Source organism: Centruroides sculpturatus, unplaced genomic scaffold, assembly GCF_000671375.1.
Source record: "Centruroides sculpturatus isolate CEXI.00-Female unplaced genomic scaffold, Cexi_2.0 scaffold6, whole genome shotgun sequence".
In the NCBI taxonomy this organism is placed as follows: Eukaryota; Metazoa; Arthropoda; class Arachnida; order Scorpiones; family Buthidae; genus Centruroides; species Centruroides sculpturatus.
The window spans coordinates 1,026,691-1,040,050 of record NW_019384869.1 but is presented as its reverse complement, the minus strand read 5'-3'; the positions used below and the strand labels follow the sequence as shown (position 1 = coordinate 1,040,050).

Sequence of the window (13,360 nt, the reverse complement as noted above, 5' to 3'; positions counted from 1 at the left end):
TAGCAAGAGAGGGGCAGAAAGATGCATATGTCCCAGAAGCTAAATGAAAAATTGTTATTAACTCTTCTGATAAACAGTAAATAAATAAAAAGATTGTCAAAGTAAACTCATGCTAAAATAGCAAAACTTGACTAAAACAACTCCACAAAACAAAAACCTGATTAAATAGAAAATAAATCCTGGAACAGCACAATTTGACACGTAGAAGAAGCCAGAAACCTATCTATAAAAAAAAAGCTCTAACTTTTCATGTATCAATTACCAAACAATCTGCCATATTAACTATCAACCTACATTAAAGCATTAGCCTTAATGTAGATTGATAGTTAATTAGATGATACAAATCAATTGACAAATTTAATAATTACAATTAAATTCATTTTAAATTTAGAATATTCTGGAAGAAAAGAATCAGCTGGAAAAGAACTTAAATGTGCAATTTCCACTTACTGTGCAGATGCATTACCAGTTATGCTATTTAGATCTCTATCCAATCTTTACCTCCAGAGCTAAATTAATTTAGATATAACTATAAATTGATCACAATATAAATTGATTTGGCTAGAAGTATACAATTAAGCCTACCCCTAGCCAAACTGATTTATATCTAATTAGTTATTAGCCTTAGTATAGCCCAATACATAATCCAGCAATTGTTTGGCAATATGATTTGGCAATTGCTTATTCAGGTTATGTCATGCAATTGGTACATATATTTACTGTGTATATATGTACCAATTGCATAACATAACCTGAATAAAGTGGAATCTTTTGGTAAAACAGCAGCTAGATTATAAATCCTACTTAAAACACATTCTAAGGGTACGATTTTTAATGCTGATGTTTTCCTCTGTGCATCATATAAGTGTTTTGGTGTTTTCAATATGTTCTTGAAACAGTTCTAAATATGAGTTTTAATATTTTATACAAGTTTTCCTTCTTTTCTGCATTAATAAAAACAATCTGTTCCACAAAACAATATTTTGGCCAGTAATGTCAAATTCTATTTTAGATAGGTTTTTTTTATTATATTAAAATTTAAAATGTTAAAAAAACCATTATTTTATTCATCATTAGTGCATATAGTTGTAATATTCATTAATTTTTTATTTTATAATTATAGCATATTTGTTGTCAGAAAGATTCTTATGAAATTAAAATCTTTATTTAATTTTATGAAATATGTTTAATTTCAGAATCATTTTCAAATGGTTTCTTTTTAAAGCTGACTCAAATTTATGTTAATATTTTATTTCAAAATAATATAATATACAAAATGTATATAAACTAAAGGCAAAAAGCACAAACAATTTTAACATTTTATAAAAGTGAATTAGATATAATTTTATATTAATATAAATAAAAAAAATACTAACTGAAATTTTAATTTCAATTAATTTGTATAATTAATTAACTCATTTATTAAATTCTGTCAGAAAGTACTACATAAAAATAATATACAGTATATAAAATTTAAGATTTTATTATAATAAAAAAAAAAATATTAGCTTTAATTTTGACTTATAAATATAAATTTCATTAAACAAAAATTTTGGTATCTGTTGAATGGATATCAGTTTACTGCAAAGAGATTACAAGATCTGTTCAATATACCACATACAATTTTGCTATATTTTGTAAAAGAAAAAAATTTATCATCACATTTAATTTACTATATTTCTTATATAACTTCTATGTTTATTTGAGTTAAACTAGTAATTCTGTCTGTAACAATTATTTGGCTCAAGTACAACAGTTTCATAGCAAATAAAAAGTGCTGTAAATTTATCAAAAAAATAATCTAGAAGTCCCCACTGTTAGGCTAATTATAGTAAAACAACAACTTAGCTTGGAACAATGCCAATTTATGTATCTGAAATGGATAAGGTAATAGAATAGCTATTTGATAACAGATTTAAATTAAATTATCCAGTATAAGTCAATTTATTTGCCATTTATTGAAAAACAAATGAAAATTAATTTGTAGTTCATTCAAGATAATCGCAGAGCCAAGGAACTTTTTCTTGTGTATTAAAGCATAAATCTAGATTCTAATAAGACCAATATATTTATAATTTTGACATTTTAACAAATTTTCCTTTAACAACTAAGACTAGTGAAAATTATCACTAAGCAATATTTTAAAAACAATGAAATAAGTAGGAAAAAATACATAATGCAATATAATCTAAGGATTCATATATTTTTTAATCAAAAATGCTAAACAGGTTAATAGCAATTTTTTAAAAGCACACTGAAGTTATATAATTTTCATATTTATCAAATAAACTTTTCTCCATTATCATCTCTAATGAAAATTGTAGATTTAAAAAAAAATGTGTTTTAATAACATGTATTAATTAAATGTGGATTCTTACTGGGCTACAATAAGGCTAATTAATAAGGCTCAAGTATCTATTTCTAACCAAATTGCTTACTATCTTATTAATTAATTAATTAGCTCTATTGTAACTCAATAATAATGTGGATGTATTGTTTGAGTAATAAAATTTATTGAATTCTTTGTATACATAATAATTGAACTGATCAAGCAAAGTGAGTAAAGCCCATTTCATTATACTCAAATAGTATATTTAAATAAATTCCTCTGAAACAGCTTGAGTGATCTCAACCAAATTTCGTATGGACATCAAGTTCAGGTCAGTAAATGTCATAAGATGTTTGGAATTCTGATCAAATTATGTTTGTAAGAAATAACATGGAAAAACTGGAATTTTTGGGTGCTTATAAGACATGTGCAGCAGTTCAGTTCTGTTTAAAAGTGTAAACAAACATGTCAGGCAATTTATTTCTTAACATTCTTTGAGTTTAAACAAATAAATGTGACAACTAAGTCTTAACTCCAGCTTAACAGCTATGTTTACTCACTAGTTTATGTGTAAACACTGCTTATTGGCAACACTGAACAAGTTCAAAAGCTATTACGTATGAACTGATTTAAGCTGTTCTGACGCAAAGTTTGAATGAAACAAAGTTTCCAAAAATCAGATAGAAACACCATATAAGCTGGAACTTTATATACTAACTAATTTATACTTACCACAAAACTTCCAACACATTCAGTTTTCAAACACAAACATTTGAAAACTCAATGTGCTCAATTGGCTCTTTCTGTTTCTACAGAGTCTGCGCTGGCCCTAACAAGAGCAAAGGAAACACTAAACTTCTTTCTTGAATATAAAATTTAGAACATATGGAAGCTCAGTAGAACTATATAGTTCTACCTTGTTATTTTACCTGAAGATGCCCTTCAAACAAAGCCAAAAATGTTTGTGTTCAAAAACTCAACATGCTAGAAGTTGTATGGTAAGTGTAAATTAGTTACTAAATTAGGTATCTTATATACAACTTTGTCTTTGTTTAACACAGTTTTATTTTTCAATGTTTGTTCAATTTTTATTCTTATTATACCATTTTATTTTAGGAAGAGGGATGCCTACTTAATCTTTACCATAATCTCTTTTTGATAAAATAAAAACATTTATAATTTCCATATTCATATTATTAAATTTCATATTTATATATGGCTGTTCAAAAATCTGCAATTAACAGTCTGATAATGAAACCAAAATAACTTTGATAATCTTTAAAAATATTTATTAACTGACTCCTAAAAGGCAAGTAGATATATTTTTTTAACTTCATATTTATAATACTAGGAAATTTCCACTTTGTTTTTTTACTGTTATAAAAAAATACATAATTAATTGTTTTATTGCATAATTTCTAGTTTAGAAACTTGTTTTTTTTTTAAACATTTATTATATAAAACATTGAAAACATTTATAGAGACTTAATTAATTTATCANGTCGTTATAGAAAAGGGAAGAAAACAAAATTATCTTTTAAACGATTCCCCTACGAATATTTGTTTTAATTAATAAATTTTAGGATTAAGAATTATGTAAAAATTTGGTGAATTTGTTCTATTATTCTTAGATTATGATTTAACATTTTTTTCTGATTTTATATGTCATTAACATTCTTCCGTAATTATTACTAAAGCACATAGAACTGATTATTAAAATGCTATGTTATATATTCATTAAATTATTAATTAAGTTATTTATTTTTTATCTTCTGTATTATACTCAATAAAGATATAATTAAATGAAGTAAGCACGTACTGTTTTCATATGATTTTAGTTATTGAAAAAGTTTCATACTTTAAATTTAAACAAATATAAAAGTATAATACATTCAGTTAAATTAGAGGCAACAATAATGAATTCAAATAATACAGGTGAATTTGTGGTTAATAAATGGAGATCAAAGATCAGGTCGAAAGCATTCTTGTGTTAATTATTCTATTATTAAATTAAAAATTACTAATTAGAAGTAGCAGGATATAGAAAAATTCATAGAAATAATTAACTCCTTGTAATTTATTTAATGATGATAGGAAATAAAAACTTGATTTAAAAAATCTTTATTTAAATAATAGTATAAAAAGATTGCAATGAAAAAGATTTTGTTAGCACAAAACATTCACTATGAACGACAATGAATGTAATGAAGAAACAACAAAACTAAAAAAAATTCATACAATGGTATAAAAATCTGATTAAGAAAATGATGATAAATTTTTTAAAATAATTTAAAATTTGTTCTTGATTTTAATTCGGTTTTTTCCAACTTATTTATACTCTTGTAAACTATTAAATAAAACATTAAACTTAACAGTTATATAAACTTCTTTTATTTTTTTCCCATACAAAATAATCAAAGATAAAGAGAAATTTGAATTGATATTTTGTATCTAGTTTTACTACGGATTAAAGTTACCATATTCACGTCCTTGATGATATTTATCTATTATCAGCATAAGTATATTTTTATACATTTAGGATCTTTGATCTTTCTCAATGTCTCCAACTAAAATTAGTTTCAATCTACTTATACCACTTAAATTTTTACATTGGAAAGATATATTTCTTTAAAATGATGTTATATCTACCTATTTATATCCTATACAGTAAATAAATAATCTAAATACAACAAATGCAGCAATCTTTCTTCAATTTATTTTAAAGTTGATGTGATTATTGTCAATCAACTAATAATACATTTTTAATTATACGTGGCTTAATGCACACATGATCAAATATGCGAAATAAATATAATTTGATTATCTTGATTACAAAATTTATTTAATGCATAAAAATATTTCTGAATTTTAGGAATATAAACTGTAAAAATCAACAGTGCTTCCAAGAAATAAATAAATAATTTAATAAGATTGTTATATGTATTTTTTTGCCTGAAGTTACATAAGAATAAAATTGTTATTTAAAGACTAGTTTAGAATATAATAGCAAAAATAATTTAAACATAACAATTACTGTATAACATTAAATCATTTGTAACTTTTAAATTTGCCTAGTCATGTTGCTTTTGAATTAGAAAGTCATTCACATTGTGTATTTAATGCAAAAAACAAAATAACTTTGTTGAAATTATTTCATAATGAAACTATAGATTCAAATAGTTAATACATTAATTCTGTTTAATAATTAGTGCATAGATCAGTAAATATATATTTGGAAGATTATTTCATATGTTAACAGATTTTTATTACTAATTATCTTTATGTTAGTCACTGTTTCAATATAATTATCAAGAAACTTATCATCATCATTAAATGAAAAAACTGGCAATTCTATTATACTATTGCATATAAATATTACTAATAAAAATAAACAACAGTTAACGGCAAGTAGACATACTCATTAATCAATGAAGCATTTTTGAATCTATGATGCAATTTTTAACAAAACTTCTGCAGTAAATATCAATATATACACAGAAAAACTGGAATCAAATACTGTATTGAACAAAAATAATCAATAATCCAGCAAAGAAAGAGAAATTAATATATTAACTAATGTCTTCGACTATTTTTAACAGCTTTTGTTAAGTTATAAAATCAAAAATCAAAGAACATTACAATGATTTATAAAATAATGGAACACAATGTCTTGAACATGAAACCAGATGCAAAGCTCAGCAGAAAGGCAAAAAATATAAAAAATGAAATTACCATACTCGGCTTTTCTTTAAATAGATAATGAGAAGTAATTCTGACTAGAAAAATTTTAAAGTAATCATAAAATATTTTAACAAAGCTGTTAATCCAAGATTACATTAAAAAATTGTTTTTTTGTTTTGGATGTAACCTTGAATGTAATACTGTAATAGCTAAATAATTAGACCTAAGTGGAAGTTATGTTTAACCATGTAATCATTAAATTTATCCTTTATTTATTCGTCGTCATTCTAAATTTACAGCTTTCAAATGAATAATATATTTGAAAAACTTCTCACGTCAAAAATTACATGAAAACCAGTTAACTGTCTTGCCATAGCCTATGCATATTTTGTAGCAACACAAAAAAATTAATTTTTTATAAAAAATAAAAAAAAACAGTAAAATTTAGCATCTATAATAAAACGGAAGAACATTTAATATAAATTCTTGACACATTAAATTAATACTCTAAATATTACATTTAAATAAATAATATTTAAACATAATATCTAGAGTAAGAAGTACAGTAACAAATTTTTTATCATAATGTAATCATAAACAGATTAAAGATAACGCTAATAAATATATTGACTTCTAAAATAAAAATTTATTTTATATTTGATTATTAATTTATGTAATTATATCTTTTCCTTTTCTTAAATGCAACAACATTCTTTTAAATGTATCTTCTTTTAAAATCAATTTTCAAATGTGAATGCTTAACTAAATTTTAATAAAGTATCTTTGTGTCACGTCACTATTTTGAAAACTTAATAGAAGTTATACAGCTTTTATAACTAAAGATGTAACATAAAATTCCTATTGGAAATGTTCTGAAGTAAATTAATCACTTTTGTTGATAAATTTTCTAACAGATACCATCCTAACAAGTTATATAACAATGTAAATTTTCTTACATTTTCATATATCTAAGTATATGAGCAATTTTCTTTTTTAAGTAAACTGAAAACTGACACTCACACCAGAAAAATCATCAGTTTACAACTGTGTAGTTATTTGTAAATGTATGAACAGTTAAAAGTTAAATAATGAATCATGAATGTTATACAATAGCATAATGGCATATTTAAGTAAATACTTTTATAGTTGACTTTTAAGATAAGCTAATACAATGTAATAAAATACTAAGATTTCTAAAATAAAGGACACTATGTTGAAATTTCGTGTTTTCTATTTCTCAGGTTAAAATTATTACATTCATTCATAACAACATTAAAACAAAACCTTGATATATTTATAATATAACTACAATAGAAAAAGTGGATTACTATAAATAAAACACACATTAAGTCAAGCTGAAAAGCTTGATTTAATTTGTATTTTGTTTATAATTAGGTTAAAGCTATTGAAAACATTTGTTTATTGGTAAATCTCACACCTTTCTTACTAGAATTTGGTTTAAATTGTGTTTTTATTGATATATTTAAATGTGAAAACCAAGATACAATAGGTATGATACTCATGCTGCTTAAAATGGGCTGAGTTCTCACAGTGACGTCATTCAGAAAATTGCTGTCACATGAATTTCATTTATTGTTATTAAACATAAAAAATAAATATAGTAAACAGAGATTATTATTATTTTTTTTTCAATCCACTTTTTGATATATTTTTCATTTATTTTTATTGCTTGATAAATTTATAAGTTAACATTTAATATATATATACATATATATATTAACAGAAAAAAAATATCCAGTTATATAAAATAAGATTTTTTTATAATTATAAAATCATTAAAAAATTAATATTTTTCAGGTCTGGATTAACTTGAAAAATATTATTATGTAGATGCTAACTAAGTACAGCTGTTTATAAAAAAAATACTAATTAACACACTTCCGAATAAAAATAATAATAATAATAATAAAGATGCATACATTTTGTTAACTGTTAAAATATCTGTAAATAATAACATAACATGTATGACTTATTCTGTAATTTTTAAACAGATCTTTAAATTTTAACAAACCTTTGAAATAATTCATTTTGTAAAATTATTCATGGTTATGTCATATTAACAAATATTTAGAGAATGTTTAAAAATTAATTTTTGAATATTTTACAGAATCCATCCTATTACTGTATAAATTTGTGACTTACACAATTATACTTTATTTAAAACTTTTTTCTAACTTTTTTTGTTTTATTGTGAATTTTTAAAACTGTTTTGCTTATTTTTGCAGATGTGTAGTCTCAAATAAAAGGTTGTCCTGGAATAGATGACTGTTCCTAATGATTGGACATGACAAAAAAGAAGGCATTTTAGTTTCCTCTACACTTTTCCTTGTTCTTATAGTAAATTATTGAGTGATTTTATTCTGAAATACACTCTTAACCTAAAGAATAGTGATTTGATTTCATTCCTACATTCGACTGTTAAATTTGAATTAAACATTGTGTTTTTCATTATTAAATAAAGATTATCTTATAAAAATTATAAGAATATCTTTTACAAGATATTAAAAATAAACTCATGAAAGTGCAAAAATAAAATGGTTTGATAATGTAGAATTATAGATACAAACTTAAAGCATTCACATATCTAAAACATGATTTCAAAGTATTACTTAATTAAATGAAGTTTTTTTTTCTAACAAGTAAGAAGTGTTAAAATTGAATAACATAATAGATTGTTATATTCACAAAAGCTGACGAGTAAACTATTAATACCTTATATCATGAAGAAATGTTTGTTTACTCTCTGTGTAATATCACTCCTCACTATGTACCAGTACATGTGCAATATTGTACCCTTGAGAATCATTGTGCCAAGTGTGAAAACTGAACTAAGTACGAGGTGCATTCAAGTTATAACACCTCTGATTTTTTTTTCTCAGGACTGGAAACAGATAGAAACATGCAATTTGTTTTAAAATATGCATGCACTTGCTGTACAACACACAGAACTCTAGTGGCAGTGATGAGAGTGAGGCCTGTTTTTGATACTTAAAATGGCAACATTTTCATTACAAGAACAGCATGTTAACTTTCGTTTTCTCCATTTGAGTGGTGTGACACCGATTGAAATTCATCGCCAGTTGAGTGAGACATGTGGTGATGGTGTCATGGATATGTCTAATGTGCATTTGTGGGTGCAACAGTTCAAAGAAGGCAGAATGTCGTGTGACAACAAACCAAGACAATCTTGGCCTCGCACCAGCTGGTCTGACAACATGATCGAGTGAGTGGGGAAAATTGTTTTGGAGGATCACTGAATGAGTATGGAAGACATTGCCTCCAAAGTTGGCATTTTCCATGGGATTTGTACACACAATCCTGCATGAAGACCTGAAAATGCAAAAAGTGTCTTCCAGGTGGGTGCCACAAATGCTGATGGATGACCACAAGGCTGTGCACATGGCATGTTGCCAGACAATGTTGACATGTGATGATGGCATAAATGAGGCTTTCTTTTCATCAATTGTGACAATGGATGAGACATTGATGCCAATTTTCAATCCTGAAATGAAGTGCCAGTCAGTTCAATGGAAGCACACAGACTCACCACCACCAAAAATATTTCAGGTAAGTGCCAGTGCTGAAAAAATGATGGTGGCCATGTTCTGAGACAGCAATGGTGTAATCCTTACTCATTGCATTCCAAAGGGCACTACAGTGACAAGTGCATCCTACCAAGATGTTTTGAAGAACAAGTTCCTTCCAGCATTATGTGAAAAAGGCCAGAAAAGGCTACATATGTGCTCTTTCACCAAGACAATGCACCAACACATTGGGCAAATGCAATGCTGCAGTTTCTTCGTGACAACAACTTTGAAGTGATTTCTCATGTTCCCTACTCATCTGACCTGGCTCCTAGTGACTTTTGGCTGTTTCCAACAATGAAAGACACTTTCCATGGTTGTACATTCATTAGCCGTGCCACTATTGCATCAGCGATTTTCCAGTGGTCAAACCAGACTCCTGAAGAAGCATTCACAGCAGCCATGGAATCATGGCATCGATGTTGTGAAAAATGTGTACGGTTGCAGGGAGATTACGTCAAGAAGTGACACAAGTTTCACAGTTTTCATGTGATTAGTTTGTGAGAAAAAAAATCAGAGATGTTATAACTTGAATGCACCACATAATTCTAACATAACTGTTACAAATATTTTAAATTATATACTCTTGTTATGATAAATTATGTTATTGCCACATGTTAGTGATTCTCTAACCTTTAAACATAAATCCCTTTTCTGTATAAAATTCCTACACCTCTATACTTTTCTTAAAAGGATAATAATATATAGTATTCTTAGATTAATTAAAATAAAGTACATCCTAGATTTTCTTGATAGTACACAATTATATTTCAAACAAAACAAAAATAAAATAGAAATCAGAGATACTGCTATACAGTAGACCCCCCTATAACGCTTAGATACGTTCCACGCTAACCGAAAATTACGTTGTAGGAGTGAGCCAATCGCAGCCCGATAGGTGGGAACTTTACGGACTAAGGCTGTTCGAAAGGTTTTCTTCTATAAAATTAACCGATTCTAGACTAATTCCACTCAACATTTCCAAAACACGTATAATTTTTTGGGAATAATCCGTATAAACTATGCTATAAACAAAAAATTGTAGGATTACTTACCGAGTGTGCACTGTTTGACTACGCCGTTGTTCAAAGCTTGTTTTCGTCGCAGAACAGCACACGAAACGGCAGCTGCGATTTCTGATAACGAATTTTTCGCAGAAAAATAACTTGACCTTTGGAGACATCATTAATATAAATAATTTTTATGGCCGTTGAATAAGAAGTGTTTCTTTCACAAGAAATGTATAAAATTAGTGCTGTATTAGACTTACGGTACCTAATTTACATACTGTGCAGACGATAATAAACTCAACTTACTAGCCTAAAATCTCCGTAGCGTGTTGCCAGGCGGCAGAAAGCATATATATAATTATAATAAACTTACAATAAATTAAGTTAATATATAATTATATATACAGTAGCTAATTTATATATAATTAATATATAATTATATGTACAGTACCTAATTTATATATAATTTATATATAATACTAAACAGACGATAGCAAACTCAATTTAGCCGCTCCGTAGCGTGGCGCAGGGTCGGAGGAAAGTAGTTCGGCTGCTCATCCACTATTGGTCCAGACTCTATCAATCTTGTCGCGAAACGACGTTATGGGAGGTATGTTTTACGAGAGTTTGTACAATTTTTTCGTTACGTTATAGGAATTGTCGTTATTAGAACGTACGTTATAGGGGGGTCGACTGTATTTGATTTAATATAAAATCAAATTTTTGATGTTGCAATGACTACCTTGTAGTTGTAATCATAAAGACAACTTATCAAGAGTGCAGAATAATTTCAGGACCTAATTTTCCCCTGAACATGCACAAAATTTCCCTAAAAATTATTGCACATAAAATAAAACAATTTACAAGTTAATTAATAATTATTACTATATAATTTGAAAAAATTCAAATTAAATCATACAAACAATTAAATAGGCCTATCATATAATTTGATAATACTAACTAAACACTAAACTATAAATTAACCTAAAAATTTTTTTTAAATTAAAAGAATGCTTTAATTTAAGCACATTTCATCATTGTAGAATAGTATATACAATTATAAATGTGATGTAATACATTGATTAATAGGAATAAAATTGAAGTCAATGCCATGAGTGACCTATTTTTGGCACAAAATGCTAAAGTCAAATATACTGCTGAATTATTAGGCTATAAAATGGCTATGTAATTAGATACTAAATAATTTGTCATAATTTGTTTGGCTTTAACAATAAATTTAGTTTTTGAGTTAATTTTTATATGCACAAAATTATTAAATTCCAAAAATGCAAAATTTATTTATGACAAATGATTTTTTTCTGAAAAATTATTTTAAAAATGCACCATTTTTTCAAAAAAGAGTTTTTTTATGGCTTTTTTGTTAACATTTTCATCATTATTATTTATTTACTTTTTTTGAAAACATAATCATAATGTTTTGTTTTAATATATTTCAATATTAATATTTTTTATTTTATAATAAATCTGTGAAAAAATATAAAAAATAAAGGAAAATAATGATAAACTTGCATTTAGCTATCTAATCAAGAAAACTCAGAAAAAGTTTTTAAATGCAGTCTATTGATATGCAAATTTTCATTACAGGAAATCAGTGAATATTCTGTTTTAATTACAGATGACATGAAATTTCACTCATTAAATAGTGTCAAAAAGAGATTTGAAATAAAAACAAATTTTGTTTTTCAGTTCTTTTTAAAGCTTTGTTTCAATTTCAGTTTTTTGTAAAAATTTAGACTATGATCCTGTGTCCTTATTTGCTGCCATCCTGTTTGCTTACTAGGATCTACCATACTAGGTACACCTAGTAAGCAAACTTTCATGTGACAGTAGCTAATCTTTAAGGCATGGAAATCTTTCTACTTTCTCCAACTTCCTACATAATCACAGGGTTCCTCTCAACCCCTATCTAGTTTGGTATTCTTGTATGACAGGTAAGATACAGGTGACCTCTTCCAGATCAATAGGATCAATAGGTCTCTTGCCTCATCTCTTCACTTTCTTCCTATTTAAATTAGGTGGCCTGACCAAGCAAGGGTCAAGAACCTACCACGTAATGGAAAGCCTTAACAGTGATTAAGAGCCAGGTAGGATAAAATACAGAAGTGTTGACAAACCCTTCAAATACTTGGAAAGATTTATTTTTATCCATTCATCACCCTCTAGTAAATCCTCTAACGGGATTTACTAGAAGATGGGAAACAGAGTGGCTTAAATTCCCTTTAAGCCACTCTGTTTCCCATCTTTAAGATTAGTTTGGTTAAAACAAAAAATAATAATAATCAAAACACTTAGTTCATTCTGCTATGACAATACATCAATTTTTTTAATGTAATGACTAGTTGTTTAATCATTTTACTTAAATTAATTAATAACTTATCAATACTTATGCATAAAGTCTAAATAAACTATTAGTATGATCAAAAGTTTAACTCAACGAAGTGATAGAAATCACATATCAGGCTGTGAAAGTGAAGTTAAGACATTTTGATTTTTTCAAGAAATGACTGGAAAAATTGTTCTAGAACATTCAATGTGGGTATATAAATAGAGTAACTAGAGGAAATTTCACATATTTTATTGAAAATAAACATATAAATGATGTCTGACAATATGAAACTTCAGAAAGAACATAATCACATACTGTCATTTTATCACTTCAAAAGTTGTCACAATGCAATGAAGGCTCACAATCTTATCTACAAGACTTTGGCAAG

General features: G+C 26.5%; 1 protein-coding gene and 1 long non-coding RNA gene across 2 annotated transcripts in view; one reads left to right on the top strand and one right to left on the bottom strand.

The window, feature by feature from the left end:
• The window catches only part of LOC111630846 (GATA zinc finger domain-containing protein 14-like), a gene marked incomplete at its 5' end in the record, with an annotated part of 73,363 nt that overhangs the window by 40,413 nt on the left and 19,590 nt on the right, over positions 1 to 13,360 (bottom strand). The window lies entirely within an intron of this gene.
• LOC111630811 lies at positions 2,352 to 3,632 on the top strand. The gene is made up of 3 exons (XR_002757588.1): positions 2,352 to 2,660; positions 3,145 to 3,327; positions 3,446 to 3,632. It is a non-coding gene; the product is annotated as an uncharacterized LOC111630811 (long non-coding RNA).